At 42.1% G+C, this 14,239-nt stretch overlaps 1 protein-coding gene across 4 annotated transcripts in view; it reads right to left on the bottom strand.

The window, feature by feature from the left end:
• Positions 1–12,036, bottom strand: part of CRACR2A (calcium release activated channel regulator 2A) — a 56,772-nt gene extending 44,736 nt beyond the window's left edge. Inside the window, exons 1-3 of one of the 4 annotated variants that reach the window (XM_083882393.1) lie at positions 8,065–8,082; positions 7,207–7,307; positions 3,305–3,354 (exon numbers count right to left, since the gene is read on the bottom strand). The gene's annotated coding sequence lies outside the window, so the exon portion shown is untranslated. Of the gene's footprint in view, positions 1–3,304; positions 3,811–7,206; positions 7,308–8,064; positions 8,120–12,009 lie in introns of those variants that run through there. The other 3 variants (XM_083882395.1, XM_083882394.1, XM_083882392.1) reach the window with 3 other exon arrangements.
• Between the last annotated feature and the right edge of the window lie 2,203 nt (positions 12,037–14,239).

Raw genomic sequence — 14,239 nt, 5'->3', positions numbered from 1 at the left:
AAGGTTAGAAAAACGCTGTCATGGGGAATTCTGGTTACACATAACATAACATTGCCTATTACAGCTGCCTGAACAACTGCAATCTCTTTCTCTTATGAGGAAAATTTCTAGCTCAGAAAGTCTGACCAACATTCAGTAGCTGGGAAGATACACAAAGGAAAATATCACTCCATAATTGCCCTGTTTCTTAATCCCTTCCACGACGTTGCCAACAACAGTCTTAAAAACAGTATGTGAGCCAGATGAATCTTTGCTCTCACTGTATCTAGCCACCCACAAGTGAACCAGATGGAAAGCCATAATCAAACTACACTGGTGTAATAACCTGGATAAAATTCTCCTTTCACTCTGAATTTACACACCTGAACCTCCATTACTCCGATACAGCTCACTCCTGGCTGACACCAGCCTATGAGGCAACAAACCAGGCCATCAGTTTCAACTTAGTAATGACATTAACTTAAAAACACAATTTTAAAGCACCAAAAGTCAATGGGACAAGCACAGCTTAAAGATGGTCTTGACAAGATCTGACCCAGATTTAAAATGTATTAGTTTATTTTGTTTGGGTTTTTTTTTTGTTGTTGTTGTTGTTGTTGTTGTTGGTTGGTTGGTTGGTTTGGGTTTTCTTGTGTTTTGTTGGGGTTTTTTGGGGAGGTTTTTTTGGTTGTTTCATTGGGTTTTTTTCAACAATTCCTCAGAAGGCCTGAGGAACAGGCCAAGCTAGTCAAGATAATAAGTGCTGCTAGTGCCTGCCTCTGCACAGCCCATTAGACTTCCTTAGGAAAAAAGAAAAACTATGCAAGGAATAGATAACCCATTGCAAGTGAAAGAACAGAGAAACAAAAACAGATTAAAAACGGTGGAACAAAAAGGAACTTCGATAAAGTTGTTTGCAGTTAGCAAACAGTACAATTCAGCAGACATCACCATGCTTTCTAAATGCTTCCACACCACAAAATGAAATGACATGCATCATGAGAGCCTCACCTTTTTATAAGTTGCCCCACCTTTTATAGACATCATAAAAACTTGCTACACAGCAAGTGTCTTCAATACAGCAGAAAATTAAATTAGAGCACCTGCAAAATTTCTTAATCCTTATGGCAGCTTCTAAAGCTGATAGAGTTCATAATAATTCCTACAGTGTCCTGATATTTTGCAAATGCTGGTAATAACATGAAAGATTAAAACTGCAATTTATCCCACATTACTGAATCAGCATTCAGTAATTACCTCAAGGCCAGTTTCAAATAACATAGGTAGTTCCATTCACTCATCTATCTCCTTTAGAAAATGAATGGCTTACAAAATCAATTCCATTAAGACCTTTGATTTCCATTCTTTTAGCCACAAACATCCCTCACTATGCAAAATAGGTCATATCATGACCTGATGCAAACAGGCATAGCTCCAAATACAAAACAAGGATGTGTGATTTAGGAGGCTTCTGTCCATCAATCATGAGGTAAATTTTGGACGGGTCTGCAAAAGGCAGGTTACTATTAACATTCCAAAAAGCATTTTCATCATTTCCAGTCAGGTCTATTGCAAATCACCAAACTAGAAGTACAGAGCAATGTTAAGCCACAGATTTCACAAGTCATGATGTGTGACAACCCCATTCTCCCTAACTGTGATAGTTAAAAACCTAGAGAATTGTTTTCCCTACCCTCCTATCTCTTCAGTTTTTAGTTTTCAGTGAAATATTTCTCTTAGCATGTGTCTACAGGTACAAATTTTCTGCAGTACACTTCAAAACGTATCATCAGCTGAAAAATATAGTAAGCTTACTTAATACCAAGGTCACCTTGGATTTATCCAAAACACTGTTATAAAAGACCACTTATGTCTTATGCTACAAAATAAAAAATTGATTGCATGCTTTTTCTACAAGAAATATTTATTTCCTACAACCAAATTATCTTTGTTAAAATAACCCACAGCTGCAGTGTAGCATGCCTGACGCATGAACAGGGACCTCTTCAGAAATAACTTAGTGTCAGAGTTGGTTATCTTTCAGCATTGTGCTGAGAAGCTCCTGAAGCTAAAATGTATCACCACAAGGAAGTCATTCTGTTGTTCCCCATTGCTCTGCCCTGATTTTGAAGAAGTATTCATCCAGTTAGACAGTGAACTCTCTTGTAGAATCCTGTCAATTTAAACTGGAAAGTTATCGTTTATTTAATTTAATTAAGGCCAAGTGGTCCATCAAGGAAGAATCAAAAAGGCAGGACCTACAGAGAATGACAGAGGAATGGGATTGCTAAAACCAAAGACAGCACAATAACCAAGCTCAAGCACATAAAGTTTTTTAGGTACCAGATTGGAGAAAAATGCTCCCCATGCACATAATACAATCCACAAGAGGCAAACATGTCAGACAAGCTGGTGATGAAAACCCACCCAAGGATAAAGAAGGTGGAGCACTGAACCCCTGGCTGCAACGGCAGTGCAATTCTGCCATCGTGGAAGAACAGACCAAACACAAATCTGCAAATAATGGCAGAGGAGATCACTCCTGAGAAAGATTACTAGATCAGTGGACTTTAATGTTACTTTTACCCATTTAAAAAAGATTCTATGACCATCCAACGTAAAAAATCAGGTCTCACACTTAAAACAACTAGCAGAGATATAAAGTTGTGTGCTCAAGAAAATACCTGTTTTTTCTCATCTATGACTAAGACCATTAAGCTTTAAGCTGTCCTGAAAGAATTATAAAACTTAGCCTAACCATATGGACACCTAGACACAACTGGATGAAAAAAAGCGGACATTCATTCCTCCAGTTTTGGCTTTTCAAGTGAAAACATGCAAGTCAGAAAATCTTGTGATGAAATGTATCATCAAAGCCTCTTCCACACAGCCTGAATTCACTTCTCTCATGACTCTTCATCTTAGGAGATTGTACACCATGGAGTGTGTGGGGGGAGTTTAACTCTGGAGGGAGAGATGTAAGGCAAGATGGAGTTCCTATGAGGGACCACAAGAAGATAGTCTGAAAGAAATGTGTCATGAAAATCATTTCAGGGGAGTAGCAAAGGCAAAGACAACAGAAGAATCCTACATACACAGGCTTGCAAAAGGAAAAACTAGTTATGTAGAAATTCTTTTTGTATAAGTAGATTTGTGTGGGAGAACTAAATTCCATTTAGAATCAGTCTTAACAGAAACTCTCCAGCCAGACCTGATTAGCTTTTAAAGATTAAGGGAACCATTAAAGTCATCTACTTTGCTATCTGCAAGCTTAAAGCTGCATTTATACCACAACAAGGTTTTAAGTTCCTATAAAATTACTTACAATTTATTTCAAGGTAAGGAAGCTCAGCAGAAGTCAAAGAGGAAAAAGACCTGGGAGAAGATATTGTGTGTTATACATACATCAAAGTCATATAAATGAAATTTCTCCTTTTCAGGAAATTACTGGTTAAGGAATAAAAAAACAAAAAACAACTAAACAAACCTTAAAGCTAAAGAAGAAGGATAAAAAAAATCCAGATTATATATCTGAAGTAGTGTCTCAACAATATTAATTGTGAAACAGGAGAAAACCAGAAAATATTCTTGAAGTGATTAAGCATTGAGGATTCCAAAACAGATAGCCAAAGACTTTGGACAGAGACCACTTACTCCCCACTGGGCATTTGTCCCTAGATGAATCCACAAATACAAACGTTGGGAATAAAACAATGTCAGTTCTGTGCACTGTGATGAAGAATTCCAACTCTGACTGGTGAACATGTCATCATTAGACTTTTATTTTTAACATTTGCATCCAAGCAACTAGTTTTCACTGGGCTTGTAAGAAAATTTTCTTCTCCCAAAGGCCAGCTTCCCCAGAAGAAGACAAAAGATCTCTTGCCTGGCTTCTTGCTAGCCTCTATGGAAATAGTAAATAAAACTATCCATGCATTAAAATTCAGATGCCCAAAGTAAGCAGATATATTCATTTATTCCCCAACCTGGTCTTCAATATGAAAACACTAACGAAAAACAACTAACAGGATATTTATTGCCTAAATTTAAGCAGTTCTTAAATAAAGAAATGGGCCTGCTAAGTGCTGCTAGAATCCTTGAGACGTAAAGCTACTCTAGGTAATGATTTCAACAGAAATACATCTTTTCCTCTTGCTTCATTGTTTTAGTGCTTCCTTCTTAAAGTATTTACAAAGTCAAAAGCTAAGAGCTGCCTGGAAATGCAAACTTCTTACAGAGGGACACTGAATTTAAGGGCAGCAATCATCATGAAATCACTGTTGTAGAGTAATCACAAGATCATCAGAACTGAGAGCACCCTGCCTGCAGTCTCTGCAGGCTTAAGGACCTGTTGTCTCCTCTCCCTCCTTCTGCTCTTTCTGCCTGATTCAAGAAAACTGATTCCAAGAAGAACTCTTCTCCCTGCCTCTTGTTCCTGGCCTGCCTGCTGGTTGCAAGAACCTTGTGTCTTCAGAAAGTGTTGACCTGCACAATACCTGAGCAGGATGGTGGTACAAATGTGCATGAGTGTCTGAGTGGGTGTTTTCCTCACTAAGGCTGTATTTATCTCTCTAAATTACCAATAAATCATCGCTGCATACAAATACAGCTTGGCCAGTTATTATTTTGGGCTAAAACTCTGGCTAATGTTTGTGGCTGCTGCACGAGGTTTTGTAGATGTCTGCATATAAACTGGACAGACACTGGCACTTAGAGAACTTGTATCAGAACTATTACAGAACTGTGTAGAACTAATCTGCCATTATTTTGACTTATTTCTAAAATATAACTTTTTAATTCAGAGATGTAAAAACTATTTTAGGAAGGACCATCTTACAACATATGCAACACATTCCAAATGTAGTGAAGTCAAAACTGAGCTGAGCCCATCTGACTGCAAAGAATCACAGAATCATTTATGTTGGAAAATGCCTCTAAGCACAATTTATTGTGCTGCATTGTTCCAAGTACTGAAATTAAATGTGATTAACTATATTGATAACAGCATTATATTAGTAATTGGTGTAACATGACGTTCTGGCAGGAGATATTGCCAATTCACATGGGCTGTTCCATTTGTAGACAAATTATTTGCACTGGAAATCCCCTACCCCTGAAGTAAAGATCTGGGAAAAAAAGATAAATAGTGTATATAGCCCTTTTAATTGTCTTATCTTTCAAGTTTTCCTAATGACTCACTGCTAAATGGAGCTACTTTCAGCTGGTGAAATCAGGTTGACAAGAACATCTTTAAAGTACACCATTTTCACAAAAAAACCCCAACCCTTGAAATATTCTACCTCCTCCAAAAGTCCTTGCTAAAAATGTAACTTCTGAAATAAAATCAAAACCTTTTATCTGCCTGAAAACTAACAACAATTTGGCTTGAAGTCTAAAATACACTCTCTATTTCTAGTTTTTCAAGGAACATTACATCTTTAACCTAAGTTAAAGGATTTTGAGATACAAATTAAACATTCTCTTCAAAGAGGAATTCATTTTTCATGGAAAAAAACATCAGTAGAAAATTTCAGTCTACTCCACTATGGACCTTGGAGAACCCAAGTTGAGGCAGATTCCACAAGAAGACAGAGACATATTCCAAGTGTTTCCTTACTTATTTGGCCCTCGGTTTGAAGCCAGGTTGGCACGAATTGTCTTCAAAACTTCCAGAACTTCTAAAACTACAAACTTACCCTGGGAAAATACCTTCACCTGAGTCAGTGGGGCAGGTTTTATGGGGCAAGAGCATGCCAGTGAGGCACAGGAATATTTAATTTGCTAGTCCACTGTTTTTTCACTGCAAAAAGTAATGGTAAAACATGAAACTAAGAGTCATATTTTCCTATATGCAGAACAATTTAACCTTCATGCTATCTGCTCTGCACAGCTCACTTCCAAGGCCTTGGAAACACATATAAACAAATCCACTTATCTATATTTGATTAGGAGGCTTGGTGTACTCCATCCTGTTCAGTTCTACAAAAAAAAGTTTCACTATGCAAACAATTGAAAATGTATCACTACAGATTCTTAATTGGATTTTAATTCACTACTGTTTTTGAATAGAGACACAACTTCCACTTTCTCTGTGAGCCAATTATTCAGAAAGTTATCTTTGCAATTGTGAGGATCCCTGACTTCATTTATGTTGCTCTTCAATTAATGGAAGTTCCCCAGCAAGACCTCTCACTTTCCTTGACACACCCTCTGTGAGACTGAGGAATAACACAGATTCAAAATCTTTAAACTCAGTTTCAATCAGACACAAACATCCTGGTGCTTCTGCATGGATTAGGTCATGAACAGTGGAATCAATCATGTTTTTACATCAGGTTTAACTTGAACTGACTAAATCTGCATTTTTCAACATGAGAAATAAAACTCTATAGATGTGTTACTCCCAACTTACATGTTGGGACTGTATGTTCATATATATTTATACTACGAATTGGCAAATGATGGGGAGGAAATCAGGGCAGACTACTATACTCTTTACTCCTCCATTTATCCACCTAAAAAATCATTATATCATTTGTCAGTGAACAGAAAAGGGAGGAAAACAGAGACTTGTTAGAAGCAGCACATTCATCCTGTGGTCTGAAGAAACCACAAACAAAGCTTGTAGAGTGATGCATTTATTTCTGCTACTTGTTTTACTGTTATCTTCTAGTCCACCACAAGATAAGAGGAAAGGGTGGTGGGGGCAGAAATAGTTCACAAGGAAGCAAACATATCTCATTCATTTCAGCAGCAGTGAACTTGAGTCTCTGAGAGCTGGCAGACCATGAAACTGTAAACTATTACTGCCTTAAATCTCATTTGCTACTTAATCCATTCACAGAAATCTATCTGCCTTTTTGTACCTCAAATTCTGACTTTTGATTTCTTTTCTTGATTTCATGAAAGACAAGAATCTTGTTTAGAGAAGATCAACATTCAATTTTCACTTTTGTACTTCTGGGTGAAATGTTTCCCTTTTGATCTGTACAATTACTGAAGCTCAATTATGGGGACCTAAGAGCTCTTAGAACAACCCACAGAAAACCAACACATTTTTACCCATGCATCAGAATAATTCACGTATTCTAAAAAGAAAAGCGAAACTAAGCTGAAAACTACTGTTGAAAACCACAAAGTTGCAACTAAGAAAACAGAAGGGTGCATTAAATTAGCCAGAGTGTTCCAGAGGGATTTCACCATTCTCCCAATTGTGACACTACCCACCTTTCACTACACGCAGCCATTCCACTGGTGTATATTAAGAAATCTATTGTCCTGGTAGGAGGAGGATTATTTTATAACTGTCATTTACAGTCATCACAAGCCTTCAGTATCAAGAAAGACAGAAAATGAAATGGGAGATCACAAAAGTGCTGCAGCAGAGTGAGAGTGACACCAAACTATTGCAGGGGGACGCAGGGATCCTTTCTACAAGCACGGGGAACAGCACTGCCTTGGTGAGGCTGAAGGCAGTCACCAGGCACAGACTCAATTGTCTCCTGTGTCTGCAGGGGAGCGAAAAGCAGCGGGGCAGCCCCTGGGGAGGCCAGGCCAGGCAGGGATGTCTCTGTGGCAGCGTCTGTCTGTCAGCCCCGGCACAGAGCTGCTACACGAGGCACGGCGACTCCAGCCCCCGGCACTTTCGGGCACCACCTTTGGGAAACATTCCGCCTGTGGGAGGAGTCACGACAGGCGCACCCCGGCCCCAGCTGTGGCTCCCCAGCCGGTCTCGGCTCCATCGCCCTGCGGGGCTGCACCAGCCTGTGCCGCTTCCAGCCGCCTTCCCGCCACCTCCCAGCCTGGCAGCGAGCCGAGGGAGAGGCAAGGGCTCCCCATGCCCCCTGCCACCCTGCCGGGTGCCCTCGGTGGGGAAGGGAGCGCGTTCCGTGCCGGCTGCGGGCGCTGTGCCCTGTGCCCTGTGCCCTGTGCCCTGTGCCCTGTGCGGCTGGCGGGGCTGGCTCGGGGCGGGGGGATCGCCCCCCAGGGCTCGGAGAAGCGGCGGCCAAGGGTGTCTCCCCGCCGGGAGGAGGGTCCGGCCGGGCTCTGCCCTCGCTGTCCCCTGGCCCGGCTCCCCCGACTCACCTCCCGCCGGCCCGGCCGGCGCTCCCCGCCGCGGAAAGGCTGAAACCGCTGTCCCAACTTTGTTTTGAGCACGGGTGACATAATGGGGCGAGGCGGGCTGTGCCCCAGGGGCGGGACGGCCCGGTTCTCCCTCCCTCCCTCCCTCCCTCCCTGTGTACCTGCGGCCGGGGCCCGGCTGCCCCGCCCGGCATCACCTCACCTGGGCGGGAGCCACTCGCCCTCGGCGAGATCAGAGAGCCCGGGGCGGGTGAGGAGGGGGAGCCTCCCCTGGTCCCTCCTGCAGCCAGGACGGCGTGCCTGATGGTTTTCCAGGCAAAGGTACGGGAAACCTAAACGGGTCAGCCTGGAGGGTTTGGAAGGGCACCATCCACAGCAAGGTCCTGAGGTGGTGACAGTCCAGATGGACCTACTGGGATCTCTCCACCTTGTCATCCCAAACTCTCCAAGTTCTGTTTGCAGAAGGTGGCAGAGAGAGACAGAATTGGTTCACGTTCGATTCAGAGATCTCACTTAGCCCAAAGTAAGTTTTGAAAAATAAACACTTCTGGGATCAGGTTTTCCAAGTAGTTCTAGAAGAAGAGAAAAAACTTTGACATGATTCCCATCACTTGGGAGTAAGGTCTCCCAACTGCAGAAGAGCTTCTAGAACACGGTGCCCAAAGAAGGCTTCACCTTCCTCTTCCTGATCAGGTGATTTGGTTGCAGACACGTCTGTGACATCAACTGCACTGATCTGTTCTCGTGTCCTTATCCATGCTCTCCACAGGGTCAACAACTGTCCCAGGGTACAGCTCCACACACCCAAGGCCCTCCTTTTCACAGTGTACAAGCCCTCCTACTTGCCTTCCCAATCCATCTTTCCTGACCAGCCCGTAACCCTTCAGGCTTATCTCCTTAAAGTAAGCTACAATCCCAGAGCTCTGGTAAACAGCAAATCTTGCAGCTACAAGGGGGAATATCAGGAAGACCAGCAGGAAGTCTGCCAAATACAGGCCACATACATAAGCCTGATAAAACTACTTACAAAGCACTACAAGTAATCATTTAAAGCAGTTGTTGAACATCGAGTTGATTATGTGCTTTTAACTAGGATGGCTTCTGCAAAGGGAAATATTACTTCACTCATTACTATGATTGACTGTAGGCTTGAACAAGGCAAGCTTGAGTGTGGATTTACCATGCAGTAAAGTAGTACTTGATAGTTGCTGCTCACATCCATGCTCTCTAAAAAAAGGTAAATATTTGAAATTTGATTACTACAGCAGCTGCCTTGTATGTACTGTGGGTGAAAGCAGGCACACAGGTACTTATCATGAAATTATCAGCATGCTGAATAGCTGTAATATTCTGCACATGCTGATTTAACTCAGCCTAACTTTTCTATTTAACCTTTTGCTAAGTGAGTAAAATAGTGGGTAAAAGACAGAACTGCCTTTCTTTTAAAGGTGTGGACCACCTTTAAAGGTGACCTTTGTGGTCTTCACAAGACTCTTTCAGAGAAAGGAAGGCACACTATCAGCCACAAGGTACTAGACATAATTCAAAAGCTTGTGAAGAAACTGAAGACAGAATCTAGAAAGTTTCAGAACAGCAGAGAATTTGTGACATACATGGAGAGAAAAGTTCACTGAAATAGCATTTTCAGGCTTAGTGGTAACTTTCATGTATTAAGACTCCAGGGAATATATCTTAAAATTGAAGACTGCTTAGGTATCTTGTTGCAACCAGTCATTCCATTTTCTTCCTTACCCTTCAGTATGAGGCAGTTTAGACTTTCCAGTTTCTGTAAGAAAATTGTGGGGCCTACTAAGCAATAGTAGAAAAGCTCGTCAATGAAATTTTTTAGGTCTTGTTTGGACAGCTAATGCTGTTCTTATATATATGTGAATACTTTGGAGTATAGCCTTAGAGAGCCAGCTAGAAATGGTCTATTGCTCTCTGGTTTTATTCTCTCTCATAGCAAAAAGTTATGGATTGTGTTGTACTCATGTACTGCTGTGATTTCTTTCAGCAGTTTCCCATCATATACCTTTATATGCATTCCATTCCCTGGCTGGTGATGGTGGAGACAAAGACCCTAATTGACTTGAGCATCCACAATTTGTTCTTCATGACCAGCCAGAATCAAATTCATTACCATATCTCTCTCCTGAAGTAAGTGGATTGAAAAGCAGTAAACTCATATACTGTGATGTCAGAGACTGTGATGATAACTGCAAGAGAAAAAATAGCCCAGGAATAAATGTGCACAGGCATGAGTCTACTTCTTAACACAGATTGCACTGCAACACAAATTACAGTGCTAAATGGAATACTTGAAAGAATTAAACCCTTTTATATGGGCCTAAAATTGTCCTCTATGAAATCTAGACATAAACTCACTAGATTTTCTTCAAGGACTAAAAGCAGGAGATTTTGAAAAATACTGGTGTGCAAAACATATTGTCTGGAGCTAGGATCCTTTCTGACTGCTATGTTTAATGTACAGTGAGTTAGAAACTGGATGACAGTTTCTACCACTGGGTTATACAAATGCCAGAACCACAAACAGAAACATGTAGTAGGCAGAAGACAGCTTGCAGCTCTTAAATCAGGAAATGCCAAGTGCAATATAAAAATAAAACACCACCCTTTAAATAAAATAGGCTGTATTTCACAGTTTATTTAGGGTGATGTGTGTTTATTCCAGTCTGCAAAGCCATCATACTGCTGGGATGCAAGGGGTCATTTTCTTCTGCATTCAGGCTGTCAGTAGCAGGCCTGTTTTGTCTTTCCACTCTAATGCAGCTTTTAATTGCCTATGAAATTGCACCACCCTGAGGGAATTTCATACTAACATTCAAAATCGTGTTTTCCTTCTTTATGCTCAAGGATCAGAGGAAAAGTTACAGAACTGGAGCCATACTGCAAGAATTTTGCAGATTTACACTTTACCAGAAATTTACAGCAAAATGGAAATTGCATTAAGTGACAGGTAGAAAACTGGAGGCATTCCAGCTTGATCAGCTCTAGAGTCATCTTGCTTGACAGAGTAAAGGAGATACACGTCACCTGCAGTGCAGTATGAGTTTGGTTGGGCTACACTGAAAAAGTAAATGCAAGACTTTTCTAAAATTCAAGGTTTAATTACAGAATTAATCTGGCTGTCATCTATTCCAACCAACCCCTTGCTCACAGCAAAGTCAGGTTGTCCAGGGCCTTGTCCAATTGGAATTTGATTATTTCCAAAGATGGAGACTCCACAACCTCCATGGGCAATCTGTTCTAGTGCTTGGCATTGCACACAGCAAAAACATTGTTTTTTTATATTTAGGTGGAGTTTTCTGTCTTTCAGTTTGTGTCCATTGCGTCTTGTCCTTCCACTTTGCAGTATTAAGAAGAGACTAGCTTTGTCTTCTTTATACCCTCCAACCAAGTATTTATATACATTGATAAAACTCCCTCCCAGCCCTTCTTTCCTTGAGGCTAAACAGTCTCTCAGTATCTTCTCAAATGTTTCAATCCTTTAATCATTTTAGGAACTGTTTTCTGGATTCACTGCAGTACATCCATGTCTCATACTGAGAAACACAGGACTGCCTACAAGACTCTGGATATGGTTGAGTGCTCAGTAGAAGGGATCACTTTCCTCAATCCTGCCAGAGACATTCCTCTCACTCCAAGGGAACTTGCCATCACACTGGCCAGCTCCCTCCCTCAGGGATGCATCCCACCAGGTTCCATAGACTTAGAATCAGAGAATATCTCAAGTTGGAAGGGACACATACTAATCAATAACTCCAAATCCTTGCTCCCCATAGGACTACCTAAACTAAGAGCATCATCCAGATGCTCCTTGAAATCTGACAGGTTTAGTACCATCACCAGTTTCTTTGAAGAGCCTGTTCCAGTGATCGACCACCTTCTCAGTGAAGAACCTTTGCCTAATATTAAATCGGAACTTACCTGCTGGAGCTTCACTGCATTTCCTTGTGTCCTGTTGCTGGTCACCAGAGGGAGGAGATCAGCCCCTCCCCTCCACTGTTTGTCTTCAGGAAGCTGCAGACTCTGATGAGGTCATCCCCCAGCCTTCTCTTCTCTAAGCTAAACAAACCAAGGCAACCTCAGCCACTTCCTCCTAAGTCTTGCCTTTGAGACCTTTCACCACTTTTGTTACCCTCCTCTGGAGACACACTCCAATAGCTTTATATCCTTCATTTATTGTGGCACCCAAAACAGCCCCAGCACTGGAGGTGAGGCCATCCCAGGGCAGAGCAGGACAATCCCCTCTCTTGCCCGGCTGGCGATGCTGTGCCTGATGCACCCCAGGACAGGCTTGGCTCTCCTGGCTGCCAGGGCACTGCTGACTCATGTTTCACTTGCCAGGGTCCCCCAAGTCCCTTTCCACAGTGCTGTTCTCCAGTCTCTCATCCTCCAATTTGTATGAATAACCAGGGTTACTGTGTCCCACAATGAGAACCCAGCACTTGGTCTAGTTAAATTTCATACAGTTGGTGATGGCTCAGCTCTCCAGATCTCTCTGCAGGACGTCTTTACCCTCAAGGGAGTCCACAGCTCTTCTTAATTTAGTATCATTGACAAACTTACTTATTGTACATTTGATTCCTCTGTCCAGATCATTTATGAAAACACTGAAGAGCACTGACTGTAAAACTGAGCCCTTGGGAATGCTGATGGTGACTGGCTGCCACCCTGATGTAACCCCATTTACCCAACATATTATGGATTTGTCTATCTTTGTGCTGGGCGATTGATTCAGAGTAGTATCAAAAGTTTGGTAATATTCCAAAACTCCACATTTACTGGCTTCCCTTGATCAATTAGGTGCATGACCTTATAGTGAAATGAAATTAAGTTCGTTAAGCCAGACTTTCCCCTGTGAACCTGTGGTCACTATAATCAATGACTGGATTGTCTCTCAAAAAAACCTTTCCTATATATTTACCAGGCACTGATAAGTAAGACTAGCAGGTCTATCATTACCAGGGTCTTCCTTCTTACCTTTCTTGAAACACTGCCAGCTTCCAGTGGACTGGGACCTCTCCAGACTCCCAAAGCCACAGAAGAAAAATAATGTAAAGAAGTCCTGTGATAACTTTCGTCAGCCCCATGAGTATCCTGGGATGAATCCTGTCAGGCTCCATAGATTTATGTGCATCCAGCTTGAACAGCTACTCTTGAACAAGTTCAGGGGCAGCTGGGAGTTCATCATCCCCTCAGTCCTGGTCTTCCAACACAGGTCTCCTGGGATCCCAGGGCCCATCATTAACTAGACGTTAAAGACAGAGGCAAAGAGGGCATTAAATACCTCTGCATTGTCTGTATCTCTATTTGTGAGGTGACTGACCCTGTCAATCAACAGACCAGTGTTCTCTCTGATTGTCTGTTTGCTGTTGATAGATTTTAGAAAGCCTTCTGTGTCCTTCAGAGTGCTGGCTGGCTTGAACTCTAATCAAATTTTGACTGCATGAATCTTCTCCCTGCAGTGCCAAGCAGGATCTCTCTAGTACTCCTGTGTTGCCTGTTCTTGCTTCCAGTGTCTGTACAGTTTCTTTTTGCCTAAATTCTCTAAGATCCCATTTCAGCCAAGACAGCCCTTTGCACTGTTTACTTGACTTCCCTTCCTTTGGAGTTGCCTGCTCCTGTGCTCTTAAGAGATGGCTCTTAGAAAGTGACCAGCATTTATGAACCCAAATATCTTCAGCAGCAGATCCCCAGAGCTCCATACTAGCTAGCTCCTTCAGCAGCCCCCAAATCTGCTCTTCCCATATCCAGGAACAAAGTTTTCCTGATGTTTTTTTCACCAATTATTGAAACACAACTACTTCATGGTCACTGTGATCAAGACAGCCACCGGTCATCATTTCACCCCTGAGACCCTCTCTGTTTACAAACAACAAAGCTGGGAGGGCACCTGTCCTAGGAGGCTCCCTTAGTCCCTGCACCAAGAAGTTATCCTCCATGTGCTTCAGCAATTTCCAGGACCTGTTTGTTTCTTTTGTATGAAATTCACCAGCTCTTGCCTGGGAAGTTAAAATCTTCCATAAGGACAAGGGCAGATGAACTAGAGATATCCCTCAATTCCTCGTTGAATAATTCATCATTGTTGTTGTTGTCTCTCCTGGCTGCTTTGGCTTTCCTCATCCTGCTCAGGCAAGCTCAGGACAGCACTGCT

Source organism: Zosterops lateralis, assembly GCF_965231275.1.
Source record: "Zosterops lateralis genome assembly, chromosome: 2".
In the NCBI taxonomy this organism is placed as follows: domain Eukaryota; kingdom Metazoa; phylum Chordata; class Aves; order Passeriformes; family Zosteropidae; genus Zosterops; species Zosterops lateralis.
Note: the sequence above shows the minus strand (reverse complement) of the source record. Positions and strands in the feature narration are given on the sequence as shown.